The 15,331-nt window shown below is 35.8% G+C and overlaps 1 long non-coding RNA gene across 1 annotated transcript in view; it reads right to left on the bottom strand.

Annotated features, from left to right (window-relative positions):
• Positions 1-1,192: 1,192 nt before the first annotated feature.
• The window catches only part of LOC123568756 (uncharacterized), a 57,011-nt gene continuing 42,872 nt past the window's right edge, over positions 1,193-15,331 (bottom strand). The window contains exon 4 of the long non-coding RNA XR_006692267.2: positions 1,193-1,542. This is a non-coding gene — a long non-coding RNA (uncharacterized lncRNA). The remainder of the gene's footprint in view (positions 1,543-15,331) is intronic.

Raw genomic sequence — 15,331 nt, 5'->3', positions numbered from 1 at the left:
ACAAAAACCATTACAGGAAACCATCTGGAAACTAAAATTCTCATTTACTTTTGAAAGGTTTACAGACATATGAGACTTTTTTTTAAAAAGAGGAAGAAAGTGAGAGAGCAATAGATATGTTTATTGCACACTGAGTATTAGCGGAAAGGAAATATTTTAATAGGTGTTGGAAAGGACAGTGGAGCATCTAGCTAAAATATCTTACTCTATAAGAGAAAAGACAGAGTTCCCCAAGAGTATTAGCTAATCAAAGCCAAAGCAGAAATTTGGAGGAACATTTTGGGGTTTCTAATTGAGTGTTCATTCCATTGTATCCAGCAACCTTATTTTTTCTGGCCCCAAAAGAGAAATTTTAAATTTTAGTTTTCCTTTAATCATTTTTGAAATAAATTAATAAAACAGGGAAGCATTTAATCCTAGGTGATATCATGTTTTGCATTACCCTGAAACAATTGCTGACTTTAGGTGTGTAGGTATTTCTTCTCTCAGATTACTTATGTCATAATAACAAATATAACGTATCTCCATGAAAAAAAATGTACTTATATTCAATGATATTCTGTCACAACCACACTTAAGAAATTACTCCATGAAGATTTTAGCTTTAATCATTCAACAACTCTACTAGAAATAAATAATTAACCACCCTGTTAGAAGGTGTAAGACACTGTCAAAGATGTTAAGCTCTGATTAATTGCTTTTTTATTTGAGTAGACATGAGATGGTCTTATGCTTTCCCAGCATGTAAAATGTCTCCTCAGAAGTAAAAATAAAGCCATCATAAAAATAAACACGTTCTTATATGTCCAAGGCCTTTTAAAAATAAACACATAAGAGATGCTAAATACTGAAAGATGGCTATCACCTTCTTAGGTGGAGGGTGGAGGCCATTCCTGTATCAAAGAAGTGATAATGAGTGGTGTCAAAGCATTCAGGTGGTGATTTAAAATGTAGCCATTTGAATCATATTACAAACCTATTTACGATATTACAAACATATTTACGTTTGACTCTTGGCTCTCTACTTATGATCTGGATGATCTGTGTTACCGCTAGAAGGTATACAAGTTACCCTGTGCTACTGGTGGCATATCCTTGTGGGTATGCAGCAACTTCAGTTCTTGCCTCCTCAGAAGAAAAAATTCGACTGAGGGGTATAAGGCAGAGAAAGACACCAAGACACTAAAGCAAGTTTCAGAGCAGGAGCAGAAGTTTATTTTAAAAGGCTTTCGAACAGGAAATGAAAGAAAGTTCACTTAAGAGATCCAAGTGGGCTCCTGAAGAACAACGAGAGCATTTGACCTTGACCCTAGGGCTTTATAGGCTTGGGTCTGTCCCATGATTCTTCCCTTAGCCTGGACTTCCCGCATGCACAGTGCCCTCCTTACCCTTGGGATGTGAGCACACGCAGTGCGTTTAGGAAGTTGTATGCATACCCAATTGAAGCTTTCTTCCCTTCTCCAGTGGAGTGCACCTGGTAGGTCATTCTTTGCCATTTCATCTCTTCACACACATTCCCAGGAAGTTTCTTCTCACTGGCATCTGCAATTCAATTAGTTCTTTAATGTTGATAGCTGTGGATTTGATAGCTGTGGATCGTCAGGATATTGTCTTCTCCCTGGCGCCCTGGCACTGGCTGCCAAATTATTATTTTTAGAGAGCAATGCGATTATCGTCAAACCATCACCCGACATTCCTAGCGAGTGGGGGGAGAAGAGGCCTCTCCTGCCCCGCTCATGTCAATCTAACTACCTGTAACATTTGCAAAGGTGAAATAATCTCTCTCTACTTAAGTTGTCCCACTTGTAAAATGTGACTAATAATGGCATCAGTTACTACTAGGGCTCCTGTGAGAGCTAAATGTGCTTGCTAAAAAATGAATTGAAGAACAGCATAAAGCAAGCAATCAATACGTTTGACACATGCTGCAATGACAATTATAAACTCCCTTTCATCTCTGTTCCATTCCTATGTAGATTACCTAGAGAGGCCTGTTCTTAGCAACAGATGAATGGGACATTGGCCAAAATCAATTATCATATTTCAAAAGTCAATTACGGATTGTTTTATGTAAAAATATAGCAAGGCATTTGATTAAGTTGGAAGTGAAGGTTTTAATCCATTTTCAAGTCATATTTGCACCCTGAAATTCCACGTTTCTGAGACACTTTACTGTAAACCATTGACAAATTTAAAATATTACAATACACAATTCTGAGCTCAAATTTAAAATGCCTTGGCTAAAATATCTATTCCAGGGTTAAAACTATTGACTAACTTTGGGCTTAAATAGAAAAATCACAATTCATGATGCATCTTGAATTAAACAGAATATAGTTTAAATTTGGCAACAATTTAATTCTAGTGATACATTCATCGACAGACTCCAAACCATTTGCAAATATGTACTGTATCATTATCCTCATTTAACAATGACTCCAAAGCATAGGCAGAGATTAGTGTTTTCAGCCAACTAACCAAGCATTTATTGACCTGCTGCTGAGTACTGATGAATGTCCCAGGAGCTAAGGTATATCTTTAAGTTTCTCATTTACTTCTATTTTCTAATATATACTGCCTGAAGTAGAAAATTAGTGAGTCATATAAATTCAATTGAACAAATATTTATAACACCTAGCACTAGGCTAGATGGGTAAGGGGAAAGTAAGATGATTGAAATAGGATATCTTTCCTTAAAAATAATACAAATTTGTAGGGGAGATATTTGTAATCATAATTGACAGATGTTACATGTTGTAGTAAGTACTTTATATGTGTTGTCTCAATTCATTTTCACAACCACCTTATAGATAGTACTGACCTAACTCATAGTAAGAAAATTGTATCTTAAAGAGGTTGAGGGACTTTCTCAAGGTTACATGATAAAGGCTGGGGGAGGTTAATCTCTCATTTGCATCACCATGGGTGGAGCCTCATTGTCCTACCTCTGGGTGGAGTTCTGAAATCTCCAACAAAACAGCCCTAGCCTTCTGCAGCAAGACACAATATTCCTTCAAGAGCTTCACACATTCTCTCCTTCCTTACCAATTTTAGTATATATAGCCAGGCACAGTAGCTACTCCAGAGCCTGAAGATCAGGCTTTCCAGGTCAGCCTAGGGAAGATAGCAAGATCCATCCGTATAAAAAAAAGGAAAGAAAATTAGCTGGGCATGGTGGTGTGTGCCTGTAGTCCTAGCTACTATGGAGGCTGAGGCAAAAGGATAGCTTAAGGCCAAGAGTTCAAGAGTTCAAGTATGGTGAACTTGAACTCTTGAACTTGAACTCAAACTCTTGGGCTTAAGCTATCCTCTTACCTCAGTGATCATGCCACTGCTCTCCACCTTGGGTGGCAGAATGAGACACTGTTTCTGAAAAAATAAATAAATAAAAAGACAACAAAAAAATCAAATCCATTATATTTTAATAAAAATATTCTATGAATAGCTCTACTTTCTAAATAAAAATAATTGATAAAAAAGATATAATTTTTAAACGCCATCTAAATTTATATCATTTGAGATGTTATTTGTCTATCTTTTAAGTTTTAAAAAAACTAATAGATACAATTGTATGTATTTAGATGCAAGACTAGATGTTTTGTAGTATATATACATTGTGAAGTGACTAAATGTAGCTATTATAATTAACATTTGTATTGCCTCACATAGTTATCATTTTTGTGATTAAAAAAACCTTAGTATCCATTCAGCATTTTTTAATTTTCAGTTTTTAATTTTTATGGGTACATAGTAGTTGTACATGAAATGTTTTGCTGCAGGCATGCAATACATAATAATCACATTATGGAGAATGAGGTATTCATCCCCTTGAGCATTTATCCTTTGCGCTACAAATAATTCAACTTTACACTTTGTTATTTTAAAATGTACAATTAAATTATTATTGACTCTAATCACTCCATTGTACTATCAAATAGATCTTTCTCATTCTTTCTACTTTTTTGTTGTGCCCATTAACCATTTCTACCCTTCATCCCACATGCACTACCCTTCCCAACCTCTGTTAACCATCCTTCTACTCTTTATTTCCATAAATTCAGTTGTTTTGATTTTCAGATTCCACAAATAAGTGAGAGCATGCAATGTTTGTCTTTCCGTGCCTGGTCTATTTCAGTTGACAGAATAATCTTTAGTTCCATCTATGTTATTGAAAATGACAGGATCTCGTTTTTCTTTACCATTGAATAGTACTTCATTGTGTATATGTACCACCTTTTCTTTATTCATTCATCTGTTGGATGGACTTTAGGTTGTTTCCAAATATTGGCCATTATCAACAGTGCTGCAATAAATGTGGGAGTACAGATATATCTTCTATATACTGATTTCCTTTCTTTTGAGCATATACACAGCAGTAGGATTGCTGGATCATGTGGTAGCTCTATATTTAGTTTTTTGAAGAACTTCCAAACTGTTCTTTATAGTTTGTACTAATTTACATTTCCACCAACAGTGTACAAGGGTTCCCTTTTCTCTACATCCTTGGCAGCATTTTTTATGGTCTGACTTTTGGATATAAGCCATTTTAACTAGGGGGAGGTGATAGCTCATTATAGTTTTAATTTGCATTTATTTGAAGATCAATGATATTAAGCACCTTTTCATATTCCTGTTTGCCATTTGTATGTCTTCTTTTGAGAAATGTCTATTCAAATATTTTATCTAATTTTTAATTGGATTATTATATTTTTTTCATATAGAGTTGTTTGAGCTCCTTGTGTATTCTGGTTATTAATACCTTGTCAGATGGGTAGATTGCAAATATTTTCTTCCATTTTGTGAGCTGTCTCTTCACTTTGTGGATTATACCCTCTTCTCTGTAGAAGCTTTTTAACTAGATGTGATCCCATTTGTACACTTCTGCTTTGGTTGCCTGTGCTTGTAGGGTATTACTTAAAAAATGCTCGTCCAGACCAATGTCCTGGAGAGTCTCCCCAAAGTTTTCTTATAGTAGTTTTATAGTTTGAGGTCTTAAATTTAAGTCATTAATCTATTTTGATTTGAGTTTTCTATGTGGTGAGAGATAGATATCTAGTTTCATTTTTCTGTATACGGATCTCCAGTTTTCCCAATATCATTTATTAAAGAGACTGTCTTTTCTTCCAGGGTATAAACTTGGCACCTGTGTCAAAAATGAGTTCACTGTAGATGTGTGGATTTGTTTATTGGTTCTCTATTCTGTTCCATTGGTCTATGTGTCTGTTTTTATTCCAGTACCATTCCGTTTTGGTCACTATATCTCTGAGGTGTAACTTGAAGTCAGGTAATGTGATTTCTCCAGTTTTGTTCTTTTTGCATAGGATAGCTTTAGCTATTCTGGGTCATTTGTGGTTCAGTGTGAATTTTATGGGTTTTTTTTTTTTTTTTTCCATTTCTGTGAGAACAGTCATCAGTATTTTGACAGAGATTGCACTGAATCTCTAAATTTCTTTGGGTAGTATGAACATTTTAACAATAATGATTCTTCTAATCAATGAACATTGAGTATCTTTTTATTTTTGGTGTCCTCTTCAACTTATTTCATTAATGTTTTATGGTGTCATTATAGAGATACTTCTTTGGTCAATGTAATTCCTAAGTATTACATTTTATTGATGGCTATTGTAAATGGGATTACTTTTTTAAAAATTTCTTTTTCAGATTGTTAAATGTTAACATTTAGAAATGCTATGGATTTTTGTATATTGGTTTTGTATCTTGAAACTTTACTAAATTTGTCAGTTCAAATAGCTTTTTTTTGGGTGGAGTCTTTGGTTTTTCCAAATATGAAATCATATTATCTGTAAACTAGGCTAATTTGACTTCTTCATTCCAATTTGGATGCCCTTTACTTCTTTCTCTTATCTGATTGCTCTGAATATCGTTGTGGTGTTCCAGACCTTAGAGGAAGCTTTTTAGTTTTTCCCCATTGAGTATATTAACAGGCACGGTGGCTCACACTTGTAATCCCAGCACTTTGGGAGGCCAAGGCGGGTGGATCACAAGGTCAGGAATTTGAAATCAGCCTGACCAACATGATGAAACCCCATCTCTACTAAAAGTGCAAAAAATAGTCAGACGTGGTGGTACACACCTGTAATCCCAGCTACTCAGGAGGCTGAGACAGGAGAATCGCTTGAACACTGGAGCAGAGGTTGCAGTGAGCTGAGACCATGCCACTGCACTCCAGCCTGGGCAACAGAGCAAGACTCTGTCTCAAAAACAAAACAAAACAAAACAAAACAAAACAAAACAAAACAGTGGGTCCACTGTATATATGGCTTTTAGTATGCTGAGGTATGTTACTTCCATATCCAGTTTTTTTAGGGTTTTCATCATGAGGGGATGTCAAACTTTATCAAATGCTTTTTCAACATTAATTGAGATGATCTTATAGATTTTGTTCTTCATTCTATTCAGTAAGTATGATGTATTACATTGGTTAAACTACAAATGTTGAACCATCCTTGCATCCCAAGGATAAATTCCGCTTGGTCAGAATGAATGATCTTTATATCATATCGGTGAATTTGGTTTGCTAGTATTTTGTTGAGGATTTTTGCACTGATGTTCATGAGAGATATTAGCTTATAGTTTTCTTTTTTTGGTTGGTCTTTGTCTGGTTTTGGCATCAAGGTAATACTGACCTCATAGAATGAGTTTGAAAGTTCTCCCTTCTCCTCTACTTTTTGAAATAGCTTCAGTGGGATTGATATTAATTCTTTAAAGGTTTAGTAGAATTTAACAGCAAAGCCATTGGATTCTGGGCTTTTCTTCACTTTGAGACTTTTTGTTACGGCTTCTATCTTGCCATTTGTTATTGGTCTGTTCAGGTTTTGAATTTCTTCATGGATCAATCTTGGTAGACAGTTTGCATCTTAGAATTTGTTTATTTCTTCTAGATTTTTCATTTTATTGGCATATGATTTCTCATAGTAGTCACTAATAGTATTTGAATTTCTGCAGTATCAGTTGTAATGGCTCCTTTTTCATCTCTGATTTTCTTTGTTTGGGTTTTATGTCTTTCTATGTAGTTGGTCTTGCTAAAGTTTTGTCAGTTTCGTTTAACTTTTCAAAAAACCAACTTCTTGTGTCCTGTATCTTTTGTATCGTTTTCTTCATTTCATTTATTTCTGTTCTGATCTTTATTATTTATTTTCTATCACTAATTTGGGGTTTGGCTCACTCTTGCTTTTCTCATTCTTTAAGATGTATCATTAGATTGTTTATTGTTTTTCTTCTTTTTTGATGTAGGCACTTGTATCTATAAAATTCCCTCTTAGTACTACATTTGCTGTATCCCACAGGTGTTGGTATGTTGTGTATCATGTGATTTGTTTCAAGAAATTTCAATTTCCTTCTCAATTTCTCCATTGACCCACTGGTCATTCTAAGAGAGTACTGTTTACTTTGCATGTATTTGTATCATTTCCAAACTTCTTCTTGTTTTATTGATTAACAGTTTTATTCTGTTGTGGTCAGAGATGTTTGATATTATTTCAAGTTTTTGAATATTTTAAGACTTTCTTTGTGACCTAACATATGGTCTATTTTTGAGAATAATCAACATGTTGAGGAGAATATGTATTCTGTAGCCATTGAATAAAATGTTCTATAAGTATCTAGCATATCAATTTGGTATATAATGCATATTAAGTCAAATGTTTCTTTATTGATTTTCTGTCTGAAAGATCTGTCCAATGCTGAATATGAGATGCTGAAGTCTTCAGCTATTATTGTACTAAGGTCTGACATGGTTTGACTCTGTGTCCCCAACCAAATCTCATGTTGAATTTTAATCCCCGGTGTTGGGTTAGGGACCTGGTGGGAGGTGATTGGCTCATGGGAACAGATTTTACCTTTGATGTTCTTGTGATAGTGAGTGAGTCCTTATGAGATCTGGTTGTTCAAAAGTGTGCAGCACTTCCCTCTTCACTCTCCCTCTCTTCCACCACCATGTGAAAACGTACCTGCTTCCCCGTTACCTTCTGCCATGACTGTAAGTTTCCTGCGGCCTCCCCAGCCATGCCTCCTGTGAAACTGTGGATCAATTAAACCTTTTTTCTTCATAAACTACCCAATATCAGATAGTTATTCACAGCAGTGTAAGAATGGACTAATACATAGTGCATCTCTCTCTTTAACTCTAATAATATTTGCTTTATATGTGAGAGTGTTCCACTGTTGGGGCATATGTATTTAAAATTGTTGTATCCTCTTGCTGAATTAACCACTTTATGATAATATAGTGATCTTCTTTGTCTCATCTTATGGTTTTTGTCTTGATATCTATATTGTCTGATATAAGTATAGCTGCTTTTGCTCCTTTTTGGTTTCCATTGGCATAGAATATCTTTTTCCATCCCTTCATTTTTATTCTATATGTGTCTCTATAGGTGAAGGATGTTTCCTGTAGGCAACAGATTAATAGGTCTTTTCTTTTCTTCAGTGAGCCATTCTATGTCTTTTGATTGGATAATTTAGTCCATTTACATTAAATATAATTATTGATAAGTAAGAACTTACTCCTTCCAATTTTTTAATTTGTTTTCTGGTTGCTTTGTAGTCCTTTCTTTCTCTCTCTTCCCTTCCTTTTGTCCTTGCTCTCTTCCCTCCTTGCTTTCTTTCCCATCTTCCTTTTAGTGAAGGTGTTTTCCTCTGGTGATATGATTTATTTTCTTGCTTTTTTTGTGTGTGTATCTGTTACGCTTTGAGGTTACCATGAGGTTTGCAAATACTTTCTTATAACCTATTATTTTAAGCCAATAACAACTTACAACTGTTTCCATAAACAAACCAGAAAGAAAATAAAGACTCTCTGCCTTAACTTTATCTTCTTCTTTTAAACTTCCTGTTGTTTTTGTTTATATCTTCCTATATTGTCTATGTCTTAAAAAGTTGTTGTACTTATTATTTTTGTTTTATTATTTAGTCTTTCTACTTATAAGAGTAATCTACACACCACAGTCAAAGTGTCACAATATTCTGTGATTTTATGTGTACTTACCACATGTGTGTTTGAAGGATATTTTTGCTGGATATATTATTGTAGGGTAAAAGCATATTTTCCTCAGCACTTGAAATATGTCATGCCACTTTTACCTGGCCTCTAAGGTTTCCACTGAAAAGTCTGTTGCCAGACATATTACAGGTCTTTGTATATAAATTGTTTTTGTTCTCTTGCTGCATTTGGGATCCTTTCTTTATTCTTGACCTCTGAGAGTTTGAGGTAACTCTCAAACTTGAGGTAATTTTCTTTCTGTTACCTTGAGGTAATTTTCTTTGTGTTAAATATACTTTATGTTTTATAATGTCTTGTACTTAAATGCTGATATGTTTCCTTAGGTTTGGGGAGTTCTATGTTATTATCCCTCTGAGTAATCTTTCTACCCTCGTTTCTTTCTCTACCTCCTCTTTAAGGCTAATAAGCCTTAGATTTGCCCCTTTAAAGCTATTTCCTAAATCCTGTAGATGTGCTTAATTGGTTTATTTTTATTCTTTCTTTAGTGTCCTTTGAGTGTGTGTTTGCAAATAGCCCGTCTTCATGCTTACCAATCTGTTCTTCACCTTTATCAATTCTGCTATTAAAAGATTCTGATGCATTCTTTCAAGGATGTCAGTGCATTTTCCTTTTTCTATTATTATTATAGTTTAAGTTCTAGGGTACGTGTGCACAATGTGCAGATTTCTTACATTGGTATACATGTGCCATGTTCATTTGCTGCACCCATCGACTTGTCATTTACATTAGGTATTTCTCCTAATGCTATCCTTCCCCTAGTCCCCCATTCCCCGGCAGGCCCCAGTGTGTGGTGTTCCCTGTCCTCTGTCCAAGTGTTCTCATTGCTCAATTCCCACTCATGCACCTATGAGTGACAACATGCAGTGTTTGGTTTTCTGTCCTTGTGATAGTTTGCTCAGAATGATGGTTTCCAGCTTGATCCATTTCCCTGCAAAGGACATGAACTCATCCTTTTTCATGGCTGCATAGTATTCCATGGTGTATATGTGCCACATTTTCTTAATCCAGTCTATCATTGATGGACATTTGGGATGGTTCCAGGTCTTTGCTATTGTGAATAGTGTGCAATAAACATATGTGTGCATGTGTGTTTGTAGTAGCATGATTTATAATCCTTTGGGTATATACCCAGTAATGGGATGACTGGGTCAAATGGTATTTCTAGTTCTAGATCCTTGAGGAATCGCCACACTGTCTTCCACAATGGTTGAACTAATTTACTCTCCCACAAACAGTGTAAAAGTGTTCCTATTTCTCCACATCCTCTCCAACATCTCGTTTCCTGACTTTTTAATGATCCTCATTGTAACTGGCGTGAGATGGTACCTCATTGTAGTTTTGATTTGCATTTCTCTGATGACCAGTGATGACAAGCATTTTTGTCACGTATCTGTTGGCTGCATAAATGTCTTCTTTTGAGAGGTGTCTGTTCATATCCTTCATTTCCATGAAGCCCTTGTCCATGCCTATGTCCTGAATGATATTGCCTAGGTTTTCTTCTAGGGTTTTTATGGTTTTAGTCTAACATTTAATTCATTAATCCGTCTTGAATTAATTTTTGTATAAGTAGTAAGGAAGGGATCCAGTTTCAGCTTTCTACATATGGCTAGCCAGTTTTCCCAGCACCACTTATTAAATACGGAATCCTTTCCCAATTCCTTGTTTTTGTGAGATTTGTCAAAGATCAAATGGTTGTAGATGTGTGGTGTTATTTCTGAGGTCTGCGTTCTGTTCCATTGGTCTATATCTCTGTTTTGGTACCAGTACCATGCTGCTTTGGTCACTGTAGCCTTGTAGTATAGTTTGAAGTCAGGTAGCATGATGCCTCCAGCTTTGTTCTTTTGACTTAGGATTGTCTTGGAGATGCGGGCTCTTTTTTGGCTCCATATGAACTTTAAAGCAGTTTTTTCCAATTCTGTGAAGAAAGTCATTGGTAGCTTAATGGTGATGGTATTGAATCTATAAATTACAGTGGGCAGTATGGCCATTTTCATGATATTGATTCTTCCTATCCATGAGCATGGAATGTTCTTCCATTTGTTTGTGTTCTCTTTTATTTCATTGAGCAGTGGTTTGTAGTTGTCCTTGAAGAAGTCCTTCACATCCTTTGTATGTGGGATTCTCAGGTATTTAATTCTCTTTGTAGCAATTGTGAATGGGAGTTCACTCATGATTTGGCTCTCTGTTTGTCTGTTATTGGTGTATAGGAATGCTTGTAATTTTTGCACCTTGATTTTGTATCCTGAGACTTTGCCGAAGTTGCTTATCCGCTGAAGGAGATTTTGGGCTGAGACGATGGGGTTTACTAAATATACAATCATGTCATCTGCAAACAGGGACAATTTGACTTCCTCTTTTCCTAATTGAATACCCTTTATTTCTTTCTCCTGCCTGATTGCCCTGGCCAGAACTTTCAACACTATGTTGAATAGGAGCAATGAGAGAAGGCATTCTTGTCTTGTGCCGGTTTTCAAAGAAAATACTTACAGTTTTTGCCCATGTAGTATGATATTGGCTGTGGGTTTACAATAAATAGCTCTTATTATTTTGAGATACGTTCCATCAATACCCAGTTTACTGAGAGTTTTTAGCATGAAGCAGTGTTGAATGTTGTCGAAGGCCTTTTCTGCATCTGTTGAGGTAATGATGTGGTTTTCATCATTGGTTCTGTTTAAGTGATTAATTACATTTATTGATTTGCATATGTTGAACCAGCCTTGCGTCCCAGGGATGAAACCAACTTGATTGTGATGGATAAGCTTTTTGATGTGCTGCTGGATTCAGTTTGCCAGTATTTTATTGAGGATTTTTGCATCGATATTCATCAGGGATATTGGTCTTAAATTCTCTTTTTTGTGTGTGTCTCTGCCAGGCTTTGGTATCAGGATAATGCTGGCCTCATAGAAAGAGTTAGGAAGGATTCCCTCTTTTTCTACTCATCAGAATAATTTCAGAAGGAATGGTACCAGCTCCTCTTTGTACCTCTGGTAAAATTTGGCCATGAATCTGTCTGGTCCTGCATATTTTTTGGTTGGTAGGCTATTAATTATTGCCTCCATTTCAGAGCCCGTTATTGGTCTATTCAGAGATACAGCTTCTTCCTGGTTTAGTCTTGGGAGGGTGTATGTGTCCAGGAATTTATCTGTTTCTTCTAGATTCTCTAGTTTATTTGTATAGAGGTGTTTATAGTATTCTCTCATGGTAGTTTGTATTTCTGTGGCATCAGTGGTGATATCCCGTTTATCATTTTTTTATTGTGTCTATTTGATTCTTCTCTCTTTTCTTCTTTATTATTCTTGCTAGTGGTCTATCGATTTTGTTGATCTTTTCTAAAAATCAACTCCTGAATTCATTGATTTTTTTGAAGGGTTTTTGGTGTCTCTGTCTCCTCCAGTTCTGCTCTGATCTTAATTATTTCTTACCTTCTGCTAGCTTTTGAGTTTGTTTGCTCTTGCTTCTCTAGTCATTTTAATTGTGAAGTTAGGGTGTCGATTTTAGATCTTTCCTATTTTCTGTTGTGGGCATTTAGTGCTATAAATTTCCCTGTACACACTGCTTTAAATGTAGCCTCCACAGCTGGGAATGTTATGAGTCTCATCTAAAGCTAGAAAGCCTCAGAGTTTCATCCAAGGCACTCAAGAATGTACCTGAGTGTTGTTGGTTATTCAGGACCCAAGGACTTTTCAGTTAGCAGGTGATGAATACTGCCAGAACTGGGTCCTTCTCTTCAAGGCAGCACATTCCTTGCTGGCCCATCTTGTGTCTACAGTGTTCATGAGCTCGGGCCTGGAAAGGAGAATGCACACCTCTGCCTGGTGCTCTATTATGCTGTGGCTGAGCTAGTATCCAACATGCAAGACGAAGTCCTCTCCACTCTTCCCTCTACTTTTCTCAAATGAAAGGAAGGGATCCCTTTGGGAGCCATGAGCTGTGCAACCTGAGTTAGGGGAGGGGTGATGCTAGCACTCCCTTAGCTGCTCCCGCTGGCATCTCAGTAATTCACCTGTCCCCCCAATTCCACTGACTCTGGGCCCAGTTCATCACTATGACTCACCAGGAGTTGCAGTCTTTGTGTCCAAGATTGTCTTAAGTTTGTTGTGTCCCTAGAGCACCTTAGCCAGAGGTGGTGGGGCTTGTAGGATCTCAAATTATGACCACTGTGACCTCTGACTTGGGCAGATAAGTTTAAATACTCCTACTGTGGGTAAGTGTTGGCTGAGTTTTGTCTAGTTTCCCTACAAGATAGCACTGAGTTCAATGCCTCACAATTTTTGCTCTTCCTCTCACCAGTACACAGAAACTCTCTCTGTACCACGTCCCTGCTCCTAGAAGCTGGAAAGGAGTGGTGCTGGTGATTCAAGACTGATTATCCTATGTCTTCAATGCCTCTTTTAGTGACATACAGTTAAGACCCAACACTGTGAGTACTCAGCAGATTTTTGGTCTTTATGAAGGTGCTTTGTTATGTGTGTAGATAGTTGTAAAATTGGTTTCCTTGCAAGGGAATGATCAGTGCAGCCTTTTCGTCTTCCATCTTGTTCCACCCTTGTCTCTACTCTTTTAGCATTTTTTAAGAATACAGTACATTGTTTTTAACCATAGTCATCATATTGTACAAAGACCTCTTGAACTTATTGTTCCTAAATAACTGAAATTTTGTATCCTTTACCAACATCACCCCATCCCCTTCCCCCAGCTGTCTTAGCCTCTAGTAAGCCCCATCTACTCTCTACTTATATTGGATCAGCTTTTTTAGATTCCACATAAGTGTGAGATCATCCAGTATTTGTCTTTCTGTGCCAGACATATTTCCCTACAAATAATGTTCTTTAAGTTCCACATGTTATCACAAATGGGGAGAATTCCTTCTCTTTTAGCAGAATAATATTTTATTGTACATACATGCTGCATTTTCTTTATCCATTCATCCACTGATAGCTATTTAAGTTGATTTCATATACTGATTACTGTGATTAATGCTGCAGTAAAAATGGTAATGCAGATATCTCTTTAAAATAATGATTCATTTCCTTTGGATTTAAATCTAGTAGTGAGATCACAGATTCACATGACTGTTCTATTTTTAATTTGGTGAGGAATCTCCATACTGTTTTCCATAGTAGCTGTACTAACTTACACTTCCACCAAAAGTGTGAAGAATTACCTTTTTTCCACATCCTTGTCTACATTTACTATCTTTTGTTATTTTTTAAACATGGAAGCCATCCTAACAGGTGTGATATAATATCCTACAGGTTTAATTTTAATTTTTCTGATAATTAGTTACATTGAGCACCTTTTTCAACAGTTAGTGGCCATTTGTATGTCTTCTTTGGAGCAGAGTTTATTAATTTTATTCATTTCATTTGATCATTTAAAAATCGAGTTATTTCCTTTTTTGTCTCCTGTACTGTGAGAATTTCTTATTTTGGACATTAGTCCTTTATCAGATTAATGATTTAAAAAAATTTCATTCCATTTCATAGGTTGCCTTTTCACTGTGTTGTTTTTTTCTGTGCAGGAGCTTTCTATGTGATGTAGTACCAATTGTCTGTTTTTGCATTTATTGTCAGTGCTTTTGGTGTCATATCCAAAAGATTACTGCCGGGCCAACGCCACAGACATTTGTCCCTATTCTTTTTTTCTTGTAGTCGTTTTACACTTTCAGGTTTTACATTTAATTTTATGATCCATTTTTAGTTGACTTTTGTATGTGGTATGAGATAATGTCTGTTTTTATTTGTCTACATGTAAATATCCAGTTTTTCCAATTCCATTTATTGAAGAGACTCTTCTTTCTCTATTTTGTAATCTTGGAAACTGTTTCAAACCAGTTGGCTATAAATATATGGATTTATTCCTGGGCTATCACTTCTGTTTTCTTGGTCTGTGTTTCAGTTTTGATGCCAGTATTTGATGATATTCTGGTTATGATAGCTTTGGAGTATATTTTGAAGTCAGGTAGTGTGATGCATCAAGATTTATTCTTTTTGCTCAAGATTACTTTAGCTATTCAAGGTCTTTGTGCTTCCATAAGAATTTTAGAATGTGTTTTTGTATTTCTGTGAAGAATGTCATTGGCAATTTGATGTAATTGCATTAAATCTGTAGATCACTTTGGGTAATATGGAAATTTTAACAATACTAGTTTTTTTTTTTTTTTTTTTTTTTTCAATTTCCGAACATGAAATGTCTTCTCATTCATTTGTGTCTTCTTCAATTTTCGTTCATCATAGTTTTATAGTTTTCAGGATAAATATTTTTCACCTTCTCAGTTAAATTAATTCCTAGGGTTTTTTTGTTTTGTTT

Source organism: Macaca fascicularis, chromosome 14 (genome assembly GCF_037993035.2).
Source record: "Macaca fascicularis isolate 582-1 chromosome 14, T2T-MFA8v1.1".
NCBI classification, from domain to species: domain Eukaryota; kingdom Metazoa; phylum Chordata; class Mammalia; order Primates; family Cercopithecidae; genus Macaca; species Macaca fascicularis.
This window is presented reverse-complemented; position numbering and strand designations above follow the sequence as displayed.